Source organism: Ictalurus punctatus, chromosome 14, assembly GCF_001660625.3.
Source record: "Ictalurus punctatus breed USDA103 chromosome 14, Coco_2.0, whole genome shotgun sequence".
NCBI lineage: Eukaryota > Metazoa > Chordata > Actinopteri > Siluriformes > Ictaluridae > Ictalurus > Ictalurus punctatus.
In genome coordinates, this window is record NC_030429.2 from 5,895,420 (window position 1) to 5,920,897 (window position 25,478).

Genomic DNA, 25,478 nt, shown 5'->3' on the forward strand with positions numbered 1-25,478 from the left:
ATTTGGACATCATGACGTCATCAACCTTCCGGGTTAAAAAATAATAATTGAATAAGTAAGGAATCATAGCAGAGTAATTCCGGTACACCGGCCTTACGGGGATAACTTTTACACTGTAAATCCTCTATATCGTCCTTACGGGAATAGATCGGAGACGGGCAAGCCGGTTTTTCGGCCATACGGGGTAAGCGGGTTAAAGTTCTGAGTCCTAAACAAGACACTATTTGCTCTTTACCAAATATAAGGCCAGCTCAGGCAAACATTTAAAAGAAATGGGTCTTCCACCCTGTCTGGTAATAATGGCCACATGGCATTCCACAGAGGTCAGTTCTGGGTCAACCGCTCTTTTCTATGTACAATACATCTCTGGGACGGATGATTGAGTCTCGTGGCTTCTCGTGCCACGGCTATGCCGATGACACCAAGCTCTATTTGCCCTTCCAGCGCTACGACCCATGGTATCAAGTGCCGCTCTTTTCCCAGTGTCAAAAACTAACTCTGAGAACCTTTATAGGAACAGCTGCACAAATTCATGCGTTATACAGCGACGCCAATCATCTTTCACCCTGTCTGGTAATGTGGAGATTTTCCATGGCATGCAGGGGGATTAGCTCAGATGGTAGAGCGCTCGCTTAGCATGCGAGAAGTAGCGGGATCGACGCCTGCATCCTCCAAAAACTGCGCTGTTCTCAGTGTCAAAAACTATCCCTGGGTATCTTCTTACGAATTCATGCATAGTACAACAAAGCCAATCATCTCACACTGTCTGGTAATGTGGAGATTCTCCATTGCATGAAGGGGGATTAGCTAGAGTGGTAGAGTGCTTGCTTTGCATGTGAGAGGTAGTGGGATCCTCCTGCGTCCTCCAAAAAATGCTCTGTTGTCAGTGTCAAAAACTATCCTTGAGAACCTTTTAAGGTACAGCTGCACACATTCATGCCTTTATCAAGCCAGGCAATCATGTGGCAGCCCTGCAATGCATACAATCATGCAGATGTGGGCCAGCAGCTGCAGCTAATGTTCGCTTCAACCATCATATTGGGCTATGTAAGTAAGTCTCACGTCTTGGCATTTCAGTCGAGAAAGATGAGTGCAAGTAAACATACAGGCCCTTAACTTAACCCTCTTACCCCTGAGTTCCCACAGTATCATGTCCCATAAGCCTATATTCCCCAGAGAAACAGCACGCCAACCCTGAATTCCTGGGCCAAACTCAACATTTTAATTTGAACATTTTTAGGCCTTGAAACAACTTATAATAATGTATTTGTGTAATATTACTTTGAAAATGAAGCAGTTCAGTGTTTTTACTAAACTTAACTAGAGAAATTACGAAAAAATGCTCGCTAAAATCCTTTTACTCATTTAAAAGTACCATACGAGCATCAGCGTGGTCAATGCCTTTGAATAAATTCAAGTAAATAATAAATAAATAAATGCATTTTAGCGCCAAAAGTCAAGTTTCTGGTGATAATCAGACCAGCAGGTAGTGTTTTCACGAATGCACAGAGATGGTCCCGTTATGACTCCAGACCCCTGCAGTGTCAGTCGCACTGGTTGACGCTGAAGATGAAGACGGATCAGGGTCTGAATCAGGAGAGTTTGCGTCTCTGTCAGTTTCGGTTCCGGTTTCAACATCGCCTGAACTTTCACTGCTGTCACTATCTAGAATCCTCGCTCTCGCCTGTGTATGTTTTCTCTTTTTTTCCACTGTTTTAGATGTACCTGTGTTCACTGTAGGTGTAACTTTAGCTGGAACACGATTAGCTTTTCGCTTTGGCATTTGGACGTCATGACGTCATCAACCTTCCGGGTTAAAAAATAATAATTGAATAAGTAAGGAATCATAGCAGAGTAATTCCGATACACCGGCCTTACGGGGATAACTTTTACACTGTAAATCCTCTATATCGTCCTTACGGGAATAGATCGGAGACGGGCAAGCCGGTTTTTCGGCCATACGGGGTAAGCGGGTTAAAGTTCTGAGTCCTAAACAAGACACTATTTGCTCTTTACCAAATATAAGGCCAGCTCAGGCAAACATTTAAAAGAAATGGGTCTTCCACCCTGTCTGGTAATAATGGCCACATGGCATTCCACAGAGGTCAGTTCTGGGTCAACCGCTCTTTTCTATCTACAATACATCTCTGGGACGGATGATTGAGTCTCGTGGCTTCTCGTGCCACGGCTATGCCGATGACACCAAGCTCTACTTGCCCTTCCAGCGCTACGACCCATGGTATCAAGTGCCGCTCTTTTCCCAGTGTCAAAAACTAACTCTGAGAACCTTTATAGGAACAGCTGCACAAATTCATGCGTTATACAGCGACGCCAATCATCTTTCACCCTGTCTGGTAATGTGGAGATTTTCCATGGCATGCTGGGGGATTAGCTCAGATGGTAGAGCGCTCGCTTAGCATGCGAGAAGTAGCGGGATCGACGCCTGCATCCTCCAAAAACTGCGCTGTTCTCAGTGTCAAAAACTATCCCTGGGTATCTTCTTACAAATTCATGCATAGTACAACTAAGCCAATCATCTCACACTGTCTGGTAATGTGGAGATTCTCCATTGCATGAAGGGGGATTAGCTAGAGTGGTAGAGTGCTTGCTTTGCATGTGAGAGGTAGTGGGATCCTCCTGCGTCCTCCAAAAAATGCTCTGTTGTCAGTGTCAAAAACTATCCTTGAGAATCTTTTAAGGTACAGCTGCACACATTCATGCCTTTATCAAGCCAGGCAATCATGTGGCAGCCCTGCAATGCATACAATCATGCAGATGTGGGCCAGCAGCTGCAGCTAATGTTCGCTTCAACCATCATATTGGGCTATGTAAGTAAGTCTCACGTCTTGGCATTTCAGTCGAGAAAGATGAGTGCAAGTAAACATACAGGCCCTTAACTTAACCCTCTTACCCCTGAGTTCCCACAGTATCATGTCCCATAAGCCTATATTCCCCAGAGAAACAGCACGCCAACCCTGAATTCCTGGGCCAAACTCAACATTTTAATTTGAACATTTTTAGGCCTTGAAACAACTTATAATAATGTATTTGTGTAATATTACTTTGAAAATGAAGCAGTTCAGTGTTTTTACTAAACTTAACTAGAGAAATTACGAAAAAATGCTCGCTAAAATCCTTTTACTCATTTAGAAGTACCATACGAGCATCAGCGTGGTCAATGCCTTTGAATAAATTCAAGTAAATAATAAATAAATAAATGCATTTTAGCGCCAAAAGTCAAGTTTCTGGTGATAATCAGACCAGCAGGTAGTGTTTTCACGAATGCACAGAGATGGTCCCGTTATGACTCCAGACCCCTGCAGTGTCAGTCGCACTGGTTGACGCTGAAGATGAAGACGGATCAGGGTCTGAATCAGGAGAGTTTGCGTCTCTGTCAGTTTCGGTTCCGGTTTCAACATCGCCTGAACTTTCACTGCTGTCACTATCTAGAATCCTCGCTCTCGCCTGTGTATGTTTTCTCTTTTTTTCACTGTTTTAGATGTACCTGTGTTCACTGTAGGTGTAACTTTAGCTGGAACACGATTAGCTTTTCGCTTTGGCATTTGGACGTCATGACGTCATCAACCTTCCGGGTTAAAAAATAATAATTGAATAAGTAAGGAATCATAGCAGAGTAATTCCGGTACACCGGCCTTACGGGGATAACTTTTACACTGTAAATCCTCTATATCGTCCTTACGGGAATAGATCGGAGACGGGCAAGCCGGTTTTTCGGCCATACGGGGTAAGCGGGTTAAAGTTCTGAGTCCTAAACAAGACACTATTTGCTCTTTACCAAATATAAGGCCAGCTCAGGCAAACATTTAAAAGAAATGGGTCTTCCACCCTGTCTGGTAATAATGGCCACATGGCATTCCACAGAGGTCAGTTCTGGGTCAACCGCTCTTTTCTATCTACAATACATCTCTGGGACGGATGATTGAGTCTCGTGGCTTCTCGTGCCACGGCTATGCCGATGACACCAAGCTCTATTTGCCCTTCCAGCGCTACGACCCATGGTATCAAGTGCCGCTCTTTTCCCAGTGTCAAAAACTAACTCTGAGAACCTTTATAGGAACAGCTGCACAAATTCATGCGTTATACAGCGACGCCAATCATCTTTCACCCTGTCTGGTAATGTGGAGATTTTCCATGGCATGCTGGGGGATTAGCTCAGATGGTAGAGCGCTCGCTTAGCATGCGAGAAGTAGCGGGATCGACGCCTGCATCCTCCAAAAACTGCGCTGTTCTCAGTGTCAAAAACTATCCCTGGGTATCTTCTTACGAATTCATGCATAGTACAACTAAGCCAATCATCTCACACTGTCTGGTAATGTGGAGATTCTCCATTGCATGAAGGGGGATTAGCTAGAGTGGTAGAGTGCTTGCTTTGCATGTGAGAGGTAGTGGGATCCTCCTGCGTCCTCCAAAAAATGCTCTGTTGTCAGTGTCAAAAACTATCCTTGAGATCCTTTTAAGGTACAGCTGCACACATTCATGCCTTTATCAAGCCAGGCAATCATGTGGCAGCCCTGCAATGCATACAATCATGCAGATGTGGGCCAGCAGCTGCAGCTAATGTTCGCTTCAACCATCATATTGGGCTATGTAAGTAAGTCTCACGTCTTGGCATTTCAGTCGAGAAAGATGAGTGCAAGTAAACATACAGGCCCTTAACTTAACCCTCTTACCCCTGAGTTCCCACAGTATCATGTCCCATAAGCCTATATTCCCCAGAGAAACAGCACGCCAACCCTGAATTCCTGGGCCAAACTCAACATTTTAATTTGAACATTTTTAGGCCTTGAAACAACTTATAATAATGTATTTGTGTAATATTACTTTGAAAATGAAGCAGTTCAGTGTTTTTACTAAACTTAACTAGAGAAATTACGAAAAAATGCTCGCTAAAATCCTTTTACTCATTTAGAAGTACCATACGAGCATCAGCGTGGTCAATGCCTTTGAATAAATTCAAGTAAATAATAAATAAATAAATGCATTTTAGCGCCAAAAGTCAAGTTTCTGGTGATAATCAGACCAGCAGGTAGTGTTTTCACGAATGCACAGAGATGGTCCCGTTATGACTCCAGACCCCTGCAGTGTCAGTCGCACTGGTTGACGCTGAAGATGAAGACGGATCCGGGTCTGAATCAGGAGAGTTTGCGTCTCTGTCAGTTTCGGTTTCGGTTTCAACATCGCCTGAACTTTCACTGCTGTCACTATCTAGAATCCTCGCTCTCGCCTGTGTATGTTTTCTCTTTTTTTCACTGTTTTAGATGTACCTGTGTTCACTGTAGGTGTAACTTTAGCTGGAACACGATTAGCTTTTCGCTTTGGCATTTGGACGTCATGACGTCATCAACCTTCCGGGTTAAAAAATAATAATTGAATAAGTAAGGAATCATAGCAGAGTAATTCCGATACACCGGCCTTACGGGGATAACTTTTACACTGTAAATCCTCTATATCGTCCTTACGGGAATAGATCGGAGACGGGCAAGCCGGTTTTTCGGCCATACGGGGTAAGCGGGTTAAAGTTCTGAGTCCTAAACAAGACACTATTTGCTCTTTACCAAATATAAGGCCAGCTCAGGCAAACATTTAAAAGAAATGGGTCTTCCACCCTGTCTGGTAATAATGGCCACATGGCATTCCACAGAGGTCAGTTCTGGGTCAACCGCTCTTTTCTATCTACAATACATCTCTGGGACGGATGATTGAGTCTCGTGGCTTCTCGTGCCACGGCTATGCCGATGACACCAAGCTCTACTTGCCCTTCCAGCGCTACGACCCATGGTATCAAGTGCCGCTCTTTTCCCAGTGTCAAAAACTAACTCTGAGAACCTTTATAGGAACAGCTGCACAAATTCATGCGTTATACAGCGACGCCAATCATCTTTCACCCTGTCTGGTAATGTGGAGATTTTCCATGGCATGCTGGGGGATTAGCTCAGATGGTAGAGCGCTCGCTTAGCATGCGAGAAGTAGCGGGATCGACGCCTGCATCCTCCAAAAACTGCGCTGTTCTCAGTGTCAAAAACTATCCCTGGGTATCTTCTTACAAATTCATGCATAGTACAACTAAGCCAATCATCTCACACTGTCTGGTAATGTGGAGATTCTCCATTGCATGAAGGGGGATTAGCTAGAGTGGTAGAGTGCTTGCTTTGCATGTGAGAGGTAGTGGGATCCTCCTGCGTCCTCCAAAAAATGCTCTGTTGTCAGTGTCAAAAACTATCCTTGAGAACCTTTTAAGGTACAGCTGCACACATTCATGCCTTTATCAAGCCAGGCAATCATGTGGCAGCCCTGCAATGCATACAATCATGCAGATGTGGGCCAGCAGCTGCAGCTAATGTTCGCTTCAACCATCATATTGGGCTATGTAAGTAAGTCTCACGTCTTGGCATTTCAGTCGAGAAAGATGAGTGCAAGTAAACATACAGGCCCTTAACTTAACCCTCTTACCCCTGAGTTCCCACAGTATCATGTCCCATAAGCCTATATTCCCCAGAGAAACAGCACGCCAACCCTGAATTCCTGGGCCAAACTCAACATTTTAATTTGAACATTTTTAGGCCTTGAAACAACTTATAATAATGTATTTGTGTAATATTACTTTGAAAATGAAGCAGTTCAGTGTTTTTACTAAACTTAACTAGAGAAATTACGAAAAAATGCTCGCTAAAATCCTTTTACTCATTTAGAAGTACCATACGAGCATCAGCGTGGTCAATGCCTTTGAATAAATTCAAGTAAATAATAAATAAATAAATGCATTTTAGCGCCAAAAGTCAAGTTTCTGGTGATAATCAGACCAGCAGGTAGTGTTTTCACGAATGCACAGAGATGGTCCCGTTATGACTCCAGACCCCTGCAGTGTCAGTCGCACTGGTTGACGCTGAAGATGAAGACGGATCAGGGTCTGAATCAGGAGAGTTTGCGTCTCTGTCAGTTTCGGTTTCGGTTTCAACATCGCCTGAACTTTCACTGCTGTCACTATCTAGAATCCTCGCTCTCGCCTGTGTATGTTTTCTCTTTTTTTCACTGTTTTAGATGTACCTGTGTTCACTGTAGGTGTAACTTTAGCTGGAACACGATTAGCTTTTCGCTTTGGCATTTGGACGTCATGACGTCATCAACCTTCCGGGTTAAAAAATAATAATTGAATAAGTAAGGAATCATAGCAGAGTAATTCCGGTACACCGGCCTTACGGGGATAACTTTTACACTGTAAATCCTCTATATCGTCCTTACGGGAATAGATCGGAGACGGGCAAGCCGGTTTTTCGGCCATACGGGGTAAGCGGGTTAAAGTTCTGAGTCCTAAACAAGACACTATTTGCTCTTTACCAAATATAAGGCCAGCTCAGGCAAACATTTAAAAGAAATGGGTCTTCCACCCTGTCTGGTAATAATGGCCACATGGCATTCCACAGAGGTCAGTTCTGGGTCAACCGCTCTTTTCTATCTACAATACATCTCTGGGACGGATGATTGAGTCTCGTGGCTTCTCGTGCCACGGCTATGCCGATGACACCAAGCTCTACTTGCCCTTCCAGCGCTACGACCCATGGTATCAAGTGCCGCTCTTTTCCCAGTGTCAAAAACTAACTCTGAGAACCTTTATAGGAACAGCTGCACAAATTCATGCGTTATACAGCGACGCCAATCATCTTTCACCCTGTCTGGTAATGTGGAGATTTTCCATGGCATGCTGGGGGATTAGCTCAGATGGTAGAGCGCTCGCTTAGCATGCGAGAAGTAGCGGGATCGACGCCTGCATCCTCCAAAAACTGCGCTGTTCTCAGTGTCAAAAACTATCCCTGGGTATCTTCTTACAAATTCATGCATAGTACAACTAAGCCAATCATCTCACACTGTCTGGTAATGTGGAGATTCTCCATTGCATGAAGGGGGATTAGCTAGAGTGGTAGAGTGCTTGCTTTGCATGTGAGAGGTAGTGGGATCCTCCTGCGTCCTCCAAAAAATGCTCTGTTGTCAGTGTCAAAAACTATCCTTGAGAACCTTTTAAGGTACAGCTGCACACATTCATGCCTTTATCAAGCCAGGCAATCATGTGGCAGCCCTGCAATGCATACAATCATGCAGATGTGGGCCAGCAGCTGCAGCTAATGTTCGCTTCAACCATCATATTGGGCTATGTAAGTAAGTCTCACGTCTTGGCATTTCAGTCGAGAAAGATGAGTGCAAGTAAACATACAGGCCCTTAACTTAACCCTCTTACCCCTGAGTTCCCACAGTATCATGTCCCATAAGCCTATATTCCCCAGAGAAACAGCACGCCAACCCTGAATTCCTGGGCCAAACTCAACATTTTAATTTGAACATTTTTAGGCCTTGAAACAACTTATAATAATGTATTTGTGTAATATTACTTTGAAAATGAAGCAGTTCAGTGTTTTTACTAAACTTAACTAGAGAAATTACGAAAAAATGCTCGCTAAAATCCTTTTACTCATTTAGAAGTACCATACGAGCATCAGCGTGGTCAATGCCTTTGAATAAATTCAAGTAAATAATAAATAAATAAATGCATTTTAGCGCCAAAAGTCAAGTTTCTGGTGATAATCAGACCAGCAGGTAGTGTTTTCACGAATGCACAGAGATGGTCCCGTTATGACTCCAGACCCCTGCAGTGTCAGTCGCACTGGTTGACGCTGAAGATGAAGACGGATCAGGGTCTGAATCAGGAGAGTTTGCGTCTCTGTCAGTTTCGGTTACGGTTTCAACATCGCCTGAACTTTCACTGCTGTCACTATCTAGAATCCTCGCTCTCGCCTGTGTATGTTTTCTCTTTTTTTCACTGTTTTAGATGTACCTGTGTTCACTGTAGGTGTAACTTTAGCTGGAACACGATTAGCTTTTCGCTTTGGCATTTGGACGTCATGACGTCATCAACCTTCCGGGTTAAAAAATAATAATTGAATAAGTAAGGAATCATAGCAGAGTAATTCCGGTACACCGGCCTTACGGGGATAACTTTTACACTGTAAATCCTCTATATCGTCCTTACGGGAATAGATCGGAGACGGGCAAGCCGGTTTTTCGGCCATACGGGGTAAGCGGGTTAAAGTTCTGAGTCCTAAACAAGACACTATTTGCTCTTTACCAAATATAAGGCCAGCTCAGGCAAACATTTAAAAGAAATGGGTCTTCCACCCTGTCTGGTAATAATGGCCACATGGCATTCCACAGAGGTCAGTTCTGGGTCAACCGCTCTTTTCTATGTACAATACATCTCTGGGACGGATGATTGAGTCTCGTGGCTTCTCTCGCCTGTGTATGTTTTCTCTTTTTTTTTTACACTGTTTTAGATGTACCTGTGTTCACTGTAGGTGTAACTTTAGCTGGAACACGATTAGCTTTTCGCTTTGGCATTTTGACGTCATGACGTCATCAACCTTCCGGGTTAAAAAATAATAATTAAATAAGTAAGGAATCATAGCAGAGTAATTCCGGTACACCGGCCTTACGGGGATAACTTTTACACTGTAAATCCTCTATATCGTGCTTACGGGAATAGATCGGAGACGGGCAAGCCGGTTTTTCGGCCATACGGGGTAAGCGGGTTAAAGTTCTGAGTCCTAAAGAAGACACTATTTGCTCTTTACCAAATATAAGGCCAGCTCAGGCAAACATTTAAAAGAAATGGGTCTTCCACCCTGTCTGGTAATAATGGCCACATGGCATTCCACAGAGGTCAGTTCTGGGTCAACCGCTCTTTTCTATGTACAATACATCTCTGGGACGGATGATTGAGTCTCGTGGCTTCTCGTGCCACGGCTATGCCGATGACACCAAGCTCTATTTGCCCTTCCAGCGCTACGACCCATGGTATACAGCCCGATCGTTAGGGGGATTAGCTCAGGTGGTAGAGCGCTCGCTTAGCATGCGAGAGGTAGCGGGATCGATGCCTGCATCCTCCAATTACTGCACTTTTCCCAGAGTGAAAAACTAACTCTGAGAACCTTTATAGGAACCGATGCACAAATTCATGCGTTATACAGCGATGAAAATCATCTTTCACCCTGTCTGGTAATGTGGAGATTCTCCATTGCATGAAGGGGGATTAGCTCAAATGGTAGAGCGCTCGCTTTGCATGCGAGAAGTAGCGGGATCGATGCCTGCATCCTCCAAGTGCCGCTCTTTTCCCAGTGTCAAAAACTAACTCTGAGAACCTTTATAGGAACAGCTGCACAAATTCATGCGTTATACAGCGACGCCAATCATCTTTCACCCTGTCTGGTAATGTGGAGATTTTCCATGGCATGCAGGGGGATTAGCTCAGATGGTAGAGCGCTCGCTTAGCATGCGAGAAGTAGCGGGATCGACGCCTGCATCCTCCAAAAACTGCGCTGTTCTCAGTGTCAAAAACTATCCCTGGGTATCTTCTTACGAATTCATGCATAGTACAACTAAGCCAATCATCTCACACTGTCTGGTAATGTGGAGATTCTCCATTGCATGAAGGGGGATTAGCTAGAGTGGTAGAGTGCTTGCTTTGCATGTGAGAGGTAGTGGGATCCTCCTGCGTCCTCCAAAAAATGCTCTGTTGTCAGTGTCAAAAACTATCCTTGAGAACCTTTTAAGGTACAGCTGCACACATTCATGCCTTTATCAAGCCAGGCAATCATGTGGCAGCCCTGCAATGCATACAATCATGCAGATGTGGGCCAGCAGCTGCAGCTAATGTTCGCTTCAACCATCATATTGGGCTATGTAAGTAAGTCTCACGTCTTGGCATTTCAGTCGAGAAAGATGAGTGCAAGTAAACATACAGGCCCTTAACTTAACCCTCTTACCCCTGAGTTCCCACAGTATCATGTCCCATAAGCCTATATTCCCCAGAGAAACAGCACGCCAACCCTGAATTCCTGGGCCAAACTCAACATTTTAATTTGAACATTTTTAGGCCTTGAAACAACTTATAATAATGTATTTGTGTAATATTACTTTGAAAATGAAGCAGTTCAGTGTTTTTACTAAACTTAACTAGAGAAATTACGAAAAAATGCTCGCTAAAATCCTTTTACTCATTTAGAAGTACCATACGAGCATCAGCGTGGTCAATGCCTTTGAATAAATTCAAGTAAATAATAAATAAATAAATGCATTTTAGCGCCAAAAGTCAAGTTTCTGGTGATAATCAGACCAGCAGGTAGTGTTTTCACGAATGCACAGAGATGGTCCCGTTATGACTCCAGACCCCTGCAGTGTCAGTCGCACTGGTTGACGCTGAAGATGAAGACGGATCAGGGTCTGAATCAGGAGAGTTTGCGTCTCTGTCAGTTTCGGTTACGGTTTCAACATCGCCTGAACTTTCACTGCTGTCACTATCTAGAATCCTCGCTCTCGCCTGTGTATGTTTTCTCTTTTTTTCACTGTTTTAGATGTACCTGTGTTCACTGTAGGTGTAACTTTAGCTGGAACACGATTAGCTTTTCGCTTTGGCATTTGGACGTCATGACGTCATCAACCTTCCGGGTTAAAAAATAATAATTGAATAAGTAAGGAATCATAGCAGAGTAATTCCGGTACACCGGCCTTACGGGGATAACTTTTACACTGTAAATCCTCTATATCGTCCTTACGGGAATAGATCGGAGACGGGCAAGCCGGTTTTTCGGCCATACGGGGTAAGCGGGTTAAAGTTCTGAGTCCTAAACAAGACACTATTTGCTCTTTACCAAATATAAGGCCAGCTCAGGCAAACATTTAAAAGAAATGGGTCTTCCACCCTGTCTGGTAATAATGGCCACATGGCATTCCACAGAGGTCAGTTCTGGGTCAACCGCTCTTTTCTATCTACAATACATCTCTGGGACGGATGATTGAGTCTCGTGGCTTCTCGTGCCACGGCTATGCCGATGACACCAAGCTCTATTTGCCCTTCCAGCGCTACGACCCATGGTATCAAGTGCCGCTCTTTTCCCAGTGTCAAAAACTAACTCTGAGAACCTTTATAGGAACAGCTGCACAAATTCATGCGTTATACAGCGACGCCAATCATCTTTCACCCTGTCTGGTAATGTGGAGATTTTCCATGGCATGCAGGGGGATTAGCTCAGATGGTAGAGCGCTCGCTTAGCATGCGAGAAGTAGCGGGATCGACGCCTGCATCCTCCAAAAACTGCGCTGTTCTCAGTGTCAAAAACTATCCCTGGGTATCTTCTTACGAATTCATGCATAGTACAACTAAGCCAATCATCTCACACTGTCTGGTAATGTGGAGATTCTCCATTGCATGAAGGGGGATTAGCTAGAGTGGTAGAGTGCTTGCTTTGCATGTGAGAGGTAGTGGGATCCTCCTGCGTCCTCCAAAAAATGCTCTGTTGTCAGTGTCAAAAACTATCCTTGAGAACCTTTTAAGGTACAGCTGCACACATTCATGCCTTCATCAAGCCAGGCAATCATGTGGCAGCCCTGCAATGCATACAATCATGCAGATGTGGGCCAGCAGCTGCAGCTAATGTTCGCTTCAACCATCATACTGGGCTATGTAAGTAAGTCTCACGTCTTGGCATTTCAGTCGAGAAAGATGAGTGCAAGTAAACATACAGGCCCTTAACTTAACCCTCTTACCCCTGAGTTCCCACAGTATCATGTCCCATAAGCCTATATTCCCCAGAGAAACAGCACGCCAACCCTGAATTCCTGGGCCAAACTCAACATTTTAATTTGAACATTTTTAGGCCTTGAAACAACTTATAATAATGTATTTGTGTAATATTACTTTGAAAATGAAGCAGTTCAGTGTTTTTACTAAACTTAACTAGAGAAATTACGAAAAAATGCTCGCTAAAATCCTTTTACTCATTTAGAAGTACCATACGAGCATCAGCGTGGTCAATGCCTTTGAATAAATTCAAGTAAATAATAAATAAATAAATGCATTTTAGCGCCAAAAGTCAAGTTTCTGGTGATAATCAGACCAGCAGGTAGTGTTTTCACGAATGCACAGAGATGGTCCCGTTATGACTCCAGACCCCTGCAGTGTCAGTCGCACTGGTTGACGCTGAAGATGAAGACGGATCAGGGTCTGAATCAGGAGAGTTTGCGTCTCTGTCAGTTTCGGTTCCGGTTTCAACATCGCCTGAACTTTCACTGCTGTCACTATCTAGAATCCTCGCTCTCGCCTGTGTATGTTTTCTCTTTTTTTCCACTGTTTTAGATGTACCTGTGTTCACTGTAGGTGTAACTTTAGCTGGAACACGATTAGCTTTTCGCTTTGGCATTTGGACGTCATGACGTCATCAACCTTCCGGGTTAAAAAATAATAATTTAATAAGTAAGGAATCATAGCAGAGTAATTCCGATACACCGGCCTTACGGGGATAACTTTTACACTGTAAATCCTCTATATCGTGCTTACGGGAATAGATCGGAGACGGGCAAGCCGGTTTTTCGGCCATACGGGGTAAGCGGGTTAAAGTTCTGAGTCCTAAAGAAGACACTATTTGCTCTTTACCAAATATAAGGCCAGCTCAGGCAAACATTTAAAAGAAATGGGTCTTCCACCCTGTCTGGTAATAATGGCCACATGGCATTCCACAGAGGTCAGTTCTGGGTCAACCGCTCTTTTCTATTTACAATACATCTCTGGGACGGATGATTGAGTCTCGTGGCTTCTCTCGCCTGTGTATGTTTTCTCTTTTTTTTTACACTGTTTTAGATGTACCTGTGTTCACTGTAGGTGTAACTTTAGCTGGAACACGATTAGCTTTTCGCTTTGGCATTTTGACGTCATGACGTCATCAACCTTCCGGGTTAAAAAATAATAATTAAATAAGTAAGGAATCATAGCAGAGTAATTCCGGTACACCGGCCTTACGGGGATAACTTTTACACTGTAAATCCTCTATATCGTGCTTACGGGAATAGATTGGAGACGGGCAAGCCGGTTTTTCGGCCATACGGGGTAAGCGGGTTAAAGTTCTGAGTCCTAAAGAAGACACTATTTGCTCTTTACCAAATATAAGGCCAGCTCAGGCAAACATTTAAAAGAAATGGGTCTTCCACCCTGTCTGGTAATAATGGCCACATGGCATTCCACAGAGGTCAGTTCTGGGTCAACCGCTCTTTTCTATGTACAATACATCTCTGGGACGGATGATTGAGTCTCGTGGCTTCTCGTGCCACGGCTATGCCGATGACACCAAGCTCTATTTGCCCTTCCAGCGCTACGACCCATGGTATCCGGCCAGATCGGTAGGGGGATTAGCTCAGGTGGTAGAGCGCTCGCTTAGCATGCGAGAGGTAGCGGGATCGATACCCGCATCCTCCAATTACTGCACTTTTCCCAGAGTGAAAAACTAACTCTGAGAACCTTTTTAGGAACCGCTGCGCAAATTCATGTGTTGTCCAACTAAGCCAATCATCTTACACCTTGTCCGGTAAAGTGGACATTCTCTGCTGCATGCAGGGGGATTAGCTCAAATGGTAGAGCGCTCGCTTTGCATGCGAGAAGTAGCGGGATCGATGCCTGCATCCTCCAAGTGCCGCTCTTTTCCCAGTGTCAAAAACTAACTCTGAGAACCTTTATAGGAACAGCTGCACAAATTCATGCGTTATACAGCGACGCCAATCATCTTTCACCCTGTCTGGTAATGTGGAGATATTCCATGGCATGCAGGGGGCTTAGCTCAGATGGTAGAGCGCTTGCTTAGCATGCGAGAAGTAGCAGGATCGACGCCTGCATCCTCCAAAAACTGCGCTGTTCTCAGTGTCAAAAACTATCCCTGGGTATCTTCTTACGAATTCATGCATAGTACAACTAAGCCAATCATCTCACACTGTCTGGTAATGTGGAGATTCTCCATTGCATGAAGGGGGATTAGCTAGAGTGGTAGAGTGCTTGCTTTGCATGTGAGAGGTAGTGGGATCCTCCTGCGTCCTCCAAAAAATGCTCTGTTGTCAGTGTCAAAAACTATCCTTGAGAACCTTTTAAGGTACAGCTGCACACATTCATGCCTTCATCAAGCCAGGCAATCATGTGGCAGCCCTGCAATGCATACAATCATGCAGATGTGGGCCAGCAGCTGCAGCTAATGTTCGCTTCAACCATCATATTGGGCTATGTAAGTAAGTCTCACGTCTTGGCATTTCAGTCGAGAAAGATGAGTGCAAGTAAACATACAGGCCCTTAACTTAACCCTCTTACCCCTGAGTTCCCACAGTATCATGTCCCATAAGCCTATATTCCCCAGAGAAACAGCACGCCAACCCTGAATTCCTGGGCCAAACTCAACATTTTAATTTGAACATTTTTAGGCCTTGAAACAACTTATAATAATGTATTTGTGTAATATTACTTTGAAAATGAAGCAGTTCAGTGTTTTTACTAAACTTAACTAGAGAAATTACGAAAAAATGCTCGCTAAAATCCTTTTACTCATTTAGAAGTACCATACGAGCATCAGCGTGGTCAATGCCTTTGAATAAATTCAAGTAAATAATAAATAAATAAATGCATTTTAGCGCCAAAAGTCAAGTTTCTGGTGATAATCAGACCAGCAGGTAGTGTTTTCACGAATGCACAGAGATGGTCCCGTTATGACTCCAGACCCCTGCAGTGTCAGTCGCACTGGTTGACGCTGAAGATGAAGACGGATCAGGGTCTGAATCAGGAGAGTTTGCGTCTCTGTCAGTTTCGGTTCCGGTTTCAACATCGCCTGAACTTTCACTGCTGTCACTATCTAGAATCCTCGCTCTCGCCTGTGTATGTTTTCTCTTTTTTTCCACTGTTTTAGATGTACCTGTGTTCACTGTAGGTGTAACTTTAGCTGGAACACGATTAGCTTTTCGCTTTGGCATTTGGACGTCATGACGTCATCAACCTTCCGGGTTAAAAAATAATAATTTAATAAGTAAGGAATCATAGCAGAGTAATTCCGATACACCGGCCTTACGGGGATAACTTTTACACTGTAAATCCTCTATATCGTGCTTACGGGAATAGATCGGAGACGGGCAAGCCGGTTTTTCGGCCATACGGGGTAAGCGGGTTAAAGTTCTGAGTCCTAAAGAAGACACTATTTGCTCTTTACCAAATATAAGGCCAGCTCAGGCAAACATTTAAAAGAAATGGGTCTTCCACCCTGTCTGGTAATAATGGCCACATGGCATTCCACAGAGGTCAGTTCTGGGTCAACCGCTCTTTTCTATTTACAATACATCTCTGGGACGGATGATTGAGTCTCGTGGCTTCTCTCGCCTGTGTATGTTTTCTCTTTTTTTTTACACTGTTTTAGATGTACCTGTGTTCACTGTAGGTGTAACTTTAGCTGGAACACGATTAGCTTTTCGCTTTGGCATTTTGACGTCATGACGTCATCAACCTTCCGGGTTAAAAAATAATAATTAAATAAGTAAGGAATCATAGCAGAGTAATTCCGGTACACCGGCCTTACGGGGATAACTTTTACACTGTAAATCCTCTATATCGTGCTTACGGGAATAGATCGGAGACGGGCAAGCCGGTTTTTCGGCCATACGGGGTAAGCGGGTTAAAGTTCTGAGTCCTAAAGAAGACACTATTTGCTCTTTACCAAATATAAGGCCAGCTCAGGCAAACATTTAAAAGAAATGGGTCTTCCACCCTGTCTGGTAATAATGGCCACATGGCATTCCACAGAGGTCAGTTCTGGGTCAACCGCTCTTTTCTATGTACAATACATCTCTGGGACGGATGATTGAGTCTCGTGGCTTCTCGTGCCACGGCTATGCCGATGACACCAAGCTCTATTTGCCCTTCCAGCGCTACGACCCATGGTATCCAGCCCGATCGTTAGGGGGATTAGCTCAGGTGGTAGAGCGCTCGCTTAGCATGCGAGAGGTAGCGGGATCGATACCTGCATCCTCCAATTACTGCACTTTTCCCAGAGTGAAAAACTAACTCTGAGAACCTTTATAGGAACCGATGCACAAATTCATGCGTTATACAGCGATGCCAATCATCTTTCACCCTGTCTGGTAATGTGGAGATTCTCCATTGCATGAAGGGGGATTAGCTCAAATGGTAGAGCGCTCGCTTTGCATGCGAGAAGTAGCGGGATCGATGCCTGCATCCTCCAAGTGCCGCTCTTTTCCCAGTGTCAAAAACTAACTCTGAGAACCTTTATAGGAACAGCTGCACAAATTCATGCGTTATACAGCGACGCCAATCATCTTTCACCCTGTCTGGTAATGTGGAGATTTTCCATGGCATGCAGGGGGATTAGCTCAGATGGTAGAGCGCTCGCTTAGCATGCGAGAAGTAGCGGGATCGACGCCTGCATCCTCCAAAAACTGCGCTGTTCTCAGTGTCAAAAACTATCCCTGGGTATCTTCTTACGAATTCATGCATAGTACAACTAAGCCAATCATCTCACACTGTCTGGTAATGTGGAGATTCTCCATTGCATGAAGGGGGATTAGCTAGAGTGGTAGAGTGCTTGCTTTGCATGTGAGAGGTAGTGGGATCCTCCTGCGTCCTCCAAAAAATGCTCTGTTGTCAGTGTCAAAAACTATCCTTGAGAACCTTTTAAGGTACAGCTGCACACATTCATGCCTTTATCAAGCCAGGCAATCATGTGGCAGCCCTGCAATGCATACAATCATGCAGATGTGGGCCAGCAGCTGCAGCTAATGTTCGCTTCAACCATCATATTGGGCTATGTAAGTAAGTCTCACGTCTTGGCATTTCAGTCGAGAAAGATGAGTGCAAGTAAACATACAGGCCCTTAACTTAACCCTCTTACCCCTGAGTTCCCACAGTATCATGTCCCATAAGCCTATATTCCCCAGAGAAACAGCACGCCAACCCTGAATTCCTGGGCCAAACTCAACATTTTAATTTGAACATTTTTAGGCCTTGAAACAACTTATAATAATGTATTTGTGTAATATTACTTTGAAAATGAAGCAGTTCAGTGTTTTTACTAAACTTAACTAGAGAAATTACGAAAAAATGCTCGCTAAAATCCTTTTACTCATTTAGAAGTACCATACGAGCATCAGCGTGGTCAATGCCTTTGAATAAATTCAAGTAAATAATAAATAAATAAATGCATTTTAGCGCCAAAAGTCAAGTTTCTGGTGATAATCAGACCAGCAGGTAGTGTTTTCACGAATGCACAGAGATGGTCCCGTTATGACTCCAGACCCCTGCAGTGTCAGTCGCACTGGTTGACGCTGAAGATGAAGACGGATCAGGGTCTGAATCAGGAGAGTTTGCGTCTCTGTCAGTTTCGGTTTCGGTTTCAACATCGCCTGAACTTTCACTGCTGTCACTATCTAGAATCCTCGCTCTCGCCTGTGTATGTTTTCTCTTTTTTTCACTGTTTTAGATGTACCTGTGTTCACTGTAGGTGTAACTTTAGCTGGAACACGATTAGCTTTTCGCTTTGGCATTTGGACGTCATGACGTCATCAACCTTCCGGGTTAAAAAATAATAATTGAATAAGTAAGGAATCATAGCAGAGTAATTCCGGTACACCGGCCTTACGGGGATAACTTTTACACTGTAAATCCTCTATATCGTCCTTACGGGAATAGATCGGAGACGGGCAAGCCGGTTTTTCGGCCATACGGGGTAAGCGGGTTAAAGTTCTGAGTCCTAAACAAGACACTATTTGCTCTTTACCAAATATAAGGCCAGCTCAGGCAAACATTTAAAAGAAATGGGTCTTCCACCCTGTCTGGTAATAATGGCCACATGGCATTCCACAGAGGTCAGTTCTGGGTCAACCGCTCTTTTCTATCTACAATACATCTCTGGGACGGATGATTGAGTCTCGTGGCTTCTCGTGCCACGGCTATGCCGATGACACCAAGCTCTATTTGCCCTTCCAGCGCTACGACCCATGGTATCAAGTGCCGCTCTTTTCCCAGTGTCAAAAACTAACTCTGAGAACCTTTATAGGAACAGCTGCACAAATTCATGCGTTATACAGCGACGCCAATCATCTTTCACCCTGTCTGGTAATGTGGAGATTTTCCATGGCATGCAGGGGGATTAGCTCAGATGGTAGAGCGCTCGCTTAGCATGCGAGAAGTAGCGGGATCGGCGCCTGCATCCTCCAAAAACTGCGCTGTTCTCAGTGTCAAAAACTATCCCTGGGTATCTTCTTACGAATTCATGCATAGTACAACTAAGCCAATCATCTCACACTGTCTGGTAATGTGGAGATTCTCCATTGCATGAAGGGGGATTAGCTAGAGTGGTAGAGTGCTTGCTTTGCATGTGAGAGGTAGTGGGATCCTCCTGCGTCCTCCAAAAAATGCTCTGTTGTCAGTGTCAAAAACTATCCTTGAGAACCTTTTAAGGTACAGCTGCACACATTCATGCCTTCATCAAGCCAGGCAATCATGTGGCAGCCCTGCAATGCATACAATCATGCAGATGTGGGCCAGCAGCTGCAGCTAATGTTCGCTTCAACCATCATATTGGGCTATGTAAGTAAGTCTCACGTCTTGGCATTTCAGTCGAGAAAGATGAGTGCAAGTAAACATACAGGCCCTTAACTTAACCCTCTTACCCCTGAGTTCCCACAGTATCATGTCCCATAAGCCTATATTCCCCAGAGAAACAGCACGCCAACCCTGAATTCCTGGGCCAAACTCAACATTTTAATTTGAACATTTTTAGGCCTTGAAACAACTTATAATAATGTATTTGTGTAATATTACTTTGAAAATGAAGCAGTTCAGTGTTTTTACTAAACTTAACTAGAGAAATTACGAAAAAATGCTCGCTAAAATCCTTTTACTCATTTAGAAGTACCATACGAGCATCAGCGTGGTCAATGCCTTTGAATAAATTCAAGTAAATAATAAATAAATAAATGCATTTTAGCGCCAAAAGTCAAGTTTCTGGTGATAATCAGACCAGCAGGTAGTGTTTTCACGAATGCACAGAGATGGTCCCGTTATGACTCCAGACCCCTGCAGTGTCAGTCGCACTGGTTGACGCTGAAGATGAAGACGGATCAGGGTCTGAATCAGGAGAGTTTGCGTCTCTGTCAGTTTCGGTTCCGGTTTCAACATCGCCTGAACTTTCACTGCTGTCACTATCTAGAATCCTCGCTCTCGCCTGTGTATGTTTTCTCTTTTTTTCCACTGTTTTAGATGTACCTGTGTTCACTGTAGGTGTAACTTTAGCTGGAACACGATTAGCTTTTCGCTTTGGCATTTGGACGTCATGACGTCATCAACCTTCCGGGTTAAAAAATAATAATTTAATAAGTAAGGAATCATAGCAGAGTAATTCCGATACACCGGCCTTACGGGGATAACTTTTACACTGTAAATCCTCTATATCGTGCTTACGGGAATAGATCGGAGACGGGCAAGCCGGTTTTTCGGCCATACGGGGTAAGCGGGTTAAAGTTCTGAGTCCTAAAGAAGACACTATTTGCTCTTTACCAAATATAAGGCCAGCTCAGGCAAACATTTAAAAGAAATGGGTCTTCCACCCTGTCTGGTAATAATGGCCACATGGCATTCCACAGAGGTCAGTTCTGGGTCAACCGCTCTTTTCTATGTACAATACATCTCTGGGACGGATGATTGAGTCTCGTGGCTTCTCGTGCCACGGCTATGCCGATGACACCAAGCTCTATTTGCCCTTCCAGCGCTACGACCCATGGTATCCGGCCCGATCGGTAGGGGGATTAGCTCAGGTGGTAGAGCGCTCGCTTAGCATGCGAGAGGTAGCGGGATCGATACCCGCATCCTCCAATTACTGCACTTTTCCCAGAGTGAAAAACTAACTCTGAGAACCTTTTTAGGAACCGCTGCGCAAATTCATGTGTTGTCCAACTAAGCCAATCATCTTACACCTTGTCCGGTAAAGTGGACATTCTCTGCTGCATGCAGGGGGATTAGCTCAAATGGTAGAGCGCTCGCTTTGCATGCGAGAAGTAGCGGGATCGATGCCTGCATCCTCCAAGTGCCGCTCTTTTCCCAGTGTCAAAAACTAACTCTGAGAACCTTTATAGGAACAGCTGCACAAATTCATGCGTTATACAGCGACGCCAATCATCTTTCACCCTGTCTGGTAATGTGGAGATTTTCCATGGCATGCAGGGGGATTAGCTCAGATGGTAGAGCGCTCGCTTAGCATGCGAGAAGTAGCGGGATCGACGCCTGCATCCTCCAAAAACTGCGCTGTTCTCAGTGTCAAAAACTATCCCTGGGTATCTTCTTGCGAATTCATGCATAGTACAACTAAGCCAATCATCTCACACTGTCTGGTAATGTGGAGATTCTCCATTGCATGAAGGGGGATTAGCTAGAGTGGTAGAGTGCTTGCTTTGCATGTGAGAGGTAGTGGGATCCTCCTGCGTCCTCCAAAAAATGCTCTGTTGTCAGTGTCAAAAACTATCCTTGAGAACCTTTTAAGGTACAGCTGCACACATTCATGCCTTTATCAAGCCAGGCAATCATGTGGCAGCCCTGCAATGCATACAATCATGCAGATGTGGGCCAGCAGCTGCAGCTAATGTTCGCTTCAACCATCATATTGGGCTATGTAAGTAAGTCTCACGTCTTGGCATTTCAGTCGAGAAAGATGAGTGCAAGTAAACATACAGGCCCTTAACTTAACCCTCTTACCCCTGAGTTCCCACAGTATCATGTCCCATAAGCCTATATTCCCCAGAGAAACAGCACGCCAACCCTGAATTCCTGGGCCAAACTCAACATTTTAATTTGAACATTTTTAGGCCTTGAAACAACTTATAATAATGTATTTGTGTAATATTACTTTGAAAATGAAGCAGTTCAGTGTTTTTACTAAACTTAACTAGAGAAATTACGAAAAAATGCTCGCTAAAATCCTTTTACTCATTTAGAAGTACCATACGAGCATCAGCGTGGTCAATGCCTTTGAATAAATTCAAGTAAATAATAAATAAATAAATGCATTTTAGCGCCAAAAGTCAAGTTTCTGGTGATAATCAGACCAGCAGGTAGTGTTTTCACGAATGCACAGAGATGGTCCCGTTATGACTCCAGACCCCTGCAGTGTCAGTCGCACTGGTTGACGCTGAAGATGAAGACGGATCAGGGTCTGAATCAGGAGAGTTTGCGTCTCTGTCAGTTTCGGTTCCGGTTTCAACATCGCCTGAACTTTCACTGCTGTCACTATCTAGAATCCTCGCTCTCGCCTGTGTATGTTTTCTCTTTTTTTCCACTGTTTTAGATGTACCTGTGTTCACTGTAGGTGTAACTTTAGCTGGAACACGATTAGCTTTTCGCTTTGGCATTTGGACGTCATGACGTCATCAACCTTCCGGGTTAAAAAATAATAATTGAATAAGTAAGGAATCATAGCAGAGTAATTCCGATACACCGGCCTTACGGGGATAACTTTTACACTGTAAATCCTCTATATCGTGCTTACGGGAATAGATCGGAGACGGGCAAGCCGGTTTTTCGGCCATACGGGGTAAGCGGGTTAAAGTTCTGAGTCCTAAAGAAGACACTATTTGCTCTTTACCAAATATAAGGCCAGCTCAGGCAAACATTTAAAAGAAATGGGTCTTCCACCCTGTCTGGTAATAATGGCCACATGGCAGTCCACAGAGGTCAGTTCTGGGTCAACCGCTCTTTTCTATTTACAATACATCTCTGGGACGGATGATTGAGTCTCGTGGCTTCTCTCGCCTGTGTATGTTTTCTCTTTTTTTTTACACTGTTTTAGATGTACCTGTGTTCACTGTAGGTGTAACTTTAGCTGGAACACGATTAGCTTTTCGCTTTGGCATTTTGACGTCATGACGTCATCAACCTTCCGGGTTAAAAAATAATAATTAAATAAGTAAGGAATCATAGCAGAGTAATTCCGGTACACCAGCCTTACGGGGATAACTTTTACACTGTAAATCCTCTATATCGTGCTTACGGGAATAGATCGGAGACGGGCAAGCCGGTTTTTCGGCCATACGGGGTAAGCGGGTTAAAGTTCTGAGTCCTAAAGAAGACACTATTTGCTCTTTACCAAATATAAGGCCAGCTCAGGCAAACATTTAAAAGAAATGGGTCTTCCACCCTGTCTGGTAATAATGGCCACATGGCATTCCACAGAGGTCAGTTCTGGGTCAACCGCTCTTTTCTATGTACAATACATCTCTGGGACGGATGATTGAGTCTCGTGGCTTCTCGTGCCACGGCTATGCCGATGACACCAAGCTCTATTTGCCCTTCCAGCGCTACGACCCATGGTATCCAGCCCGATCGTTAGGGGGATTAGCTCAGGTGGTAGAGCGCTCGCTTAGCATGCGAGAGGTAGCGGGATCGATGCCTGCATCCTCCAATTACTGCACTTTTCCCAGAGTGAAAAACTAACTCTGAGAACCTTTATAGGAACCGATGCACAAATTCATGCGTTATACAGCGATGCCAATCATCTTTCACCCTGTCTGGTAATGTGGAGATTCTCCATTGCATGAAGGGGGATTAGCTCAAATGGTAGAGCGCTCGCTTTGCATGCGAGAAGTAGCGGGATCGATGCCTGCATCCTCCAAGTGCCGCTCTTTTCCCAGTGTCAAAAACTAACTCTGAGAACCTTTATAGGAACAGCTGCACAAATTCATGCGTTATACAGCGACGCCAATCATCTTTCACCCTGTCTGGTAATGTGGAGATTTTCCATGGCATGCAGGGGGATTAGCTCAGATGGTAGAGCGCTCGCTTAGCATGCGAGAAGTAGCGGGATCGACGCCTGCATCCTCCAAAAACTGCGCTGTTCTCAGTGTCAAAAACTATCCCTGGGTATCTTCTTACGAATTCATGCATAGTACAACTAAGCCAATCATCTCACACTGTCTGGTAATGTGGAGATTCTCCATTGCATGAAGGGGGATTAGCTAGAGTGGTAGAGTGCTTGCTTTGCATGTGAGAGGTAGTGGGATCCTCCTGCGTCCTCCAAAAAATGCTCTGTTGTCAGTGTCAAAAACTATCCTTGAGAACCTTTTAAGGTACAGCTGCACACATTCATGCCTTTATCAAGCCAGGCAATCATGTGGCAGCCCTGCAATGCATACAATCATGCAGATGTGGGCCAGCAGCTGCAGCTAATGTTCGCTTCAACCATCATATTGGGCTATGTAAGTAAGTCTCACGTCTTGGCATTTCAGTCGAGAAAGATGAGTGCAAGTAAACATACAGGCCCTTAACTTAACCCTCTTACCCCTGAGTTCCCACAGTATCATGTCCCATAAGCCTATATTCCCCAGAGAAACAGCACGCCAACCCTGAATTCCTGGGCCAAACTCAACATTTTAATTTGAACATTTTTAGGCCTTGAAACAACTTATAATAATGTATTTGTGTAATATTACTTTGAAAATGAAGCAGTTCAGTGTTTTTACTAAACTTAACTAGAGAAATTACGAAAAAATGCTCGCTAAAATCCTTTTACTCATTTAGAAGTACCATACGAGCATCAGCGTGGTCAATGCCTTTGAATAAATTCAAGTAAATAATAAATAAATAAATGCATTTTAGCGCCAAAAGTCAAGTTTCTGGTGATAATCAGACCAGCAGGTAGTGTTTTCACGAATGCACAGAGATGGTCCCGTTATGACTCCAGACCCCTGCAGTGTCAGTCGCACTGGTTGACGCTGAAGATGAAGACGGATCAGGGTCTGAATCAGGAGAGTTTGCGTCTCTGTCAGTTTCGGTTCCGGTTTCAACATCGCCTGAACTTTCACTGCTGTCACTATCTAGAATCCTCGCTCTCGCCTGTGTATGTTTTCTCTTTTTTTCACTGTTTTAGATGTACCTGTGTTCACTGTAGGTGTAACTTTAGCTGGAACACGATTAGCTTTTCGCTTTGGCATTTGGACGTCATGACGTCATCAACCTTCCGGGTTAAAAAATAATAATTGAATAAGTAAGGAATCATAGCAGAGTAATTCCGGTACACCGGCCTTACGGGGATAACTTTTACACTGTAAATCCTCTATATCGTCCTTACGGGAATAGATCGGAGACGGGCAAGCCGGTTTTTCGGCCATACGGGGTAAGCGGGTTAAAGTTCTGAGTCCTAAACAAGACACTATTTGCTCTTTACCAAATATAAGGCCAGCTCAGGCAAACATTTAAAAGAAATGGGTCTTCCACCCTGTCTGGTAATAATGGCCACATGGCATTCCACAGAGGTCAGTTCTGGGTCAACCGCTCTTTTCTATGTACAATACATCTCTGGGACGGATGATTGAGTCTCGTGGCTTCTCGTGCCACGGCTATGCCGATGACACCAAGCTCTACTTGCCCTTCCAGCGCTACGACCCATGGTATCAAGTGCCGCTCTTTTCCCAGTGTCAAAAACTAACTCTGAGAACCTTTATAGGAACAGCTGCACAAATTCATGCGTTATACAGCGACGCCAATCATCTTTCACCCTGTCTGGTAATGTGGAGATTTTCCATGGCATGCAGGGGGATTAGCTCAGATGGTAGAGCGC

General features: G+C 44.3%; 5 non-coding genes across 5 annotated transcripts; all 5 read left to right on the forward strand.

The window, feature by feature from the left end:
- The first annotated feature begins 9,880 nt into the window (after positions 1 to 9,880).
- On the forward strand, positions 9,881 to 9,953 carry trnaa-agc (transfer RNA alanine (anticodon AGC)). The gene has a single exon. It is a non-coding gene; the product is annotated as a tRNA-Ala (tRNA).
- Positions 9,954 to 14,238: 4,285 nt separating this feature from the next.
- trnaa-agc (transfer RNA alanine (anticodon AGC)) lies at positions 14,239 to 14,311 on the forward strand. The gene has a single exon. It is a non-coding gene; the product is annotated as a tRNA-Ala (tRNA).
- Positions 14,312 to 16,816: 2,505 nt separating this feature from the next.
- Positions 16,817 to 16,889, forward strand: trnaa-agc (transfer RNA alanine (anticodon AGC)). The gene has a single exon. It is a non-coding gene; the product is annotated as a tRNA-Ala (tRNA).
- Positions 16,890 to 20,673: 3,784 nt separating this feature from the next.
- On the forward strand, positions 20,674 to 20,746 carry trnaa-agc (transfer RNA alanine (anticodon AGC)). The gene has a single exon. It is a non-coding gene; the product is annotated as a tRNA-Ala (tRNA).
- Positions 20,747 to 23,251: 2,505 nt separating this feature from the next.
- trnaa-agc (transfer RNA alanine (anticodon AGC)) lies at positions 23,252 to 23,324 on the forward strand. Its single transcript has one exon. It is a non-coding gene; the product is annotated as a tRNA-Ala (tRNA).
- The last annotated feature ends 2,154 nt before the right edge of the window (positions 23,325 to 25,478 follow it).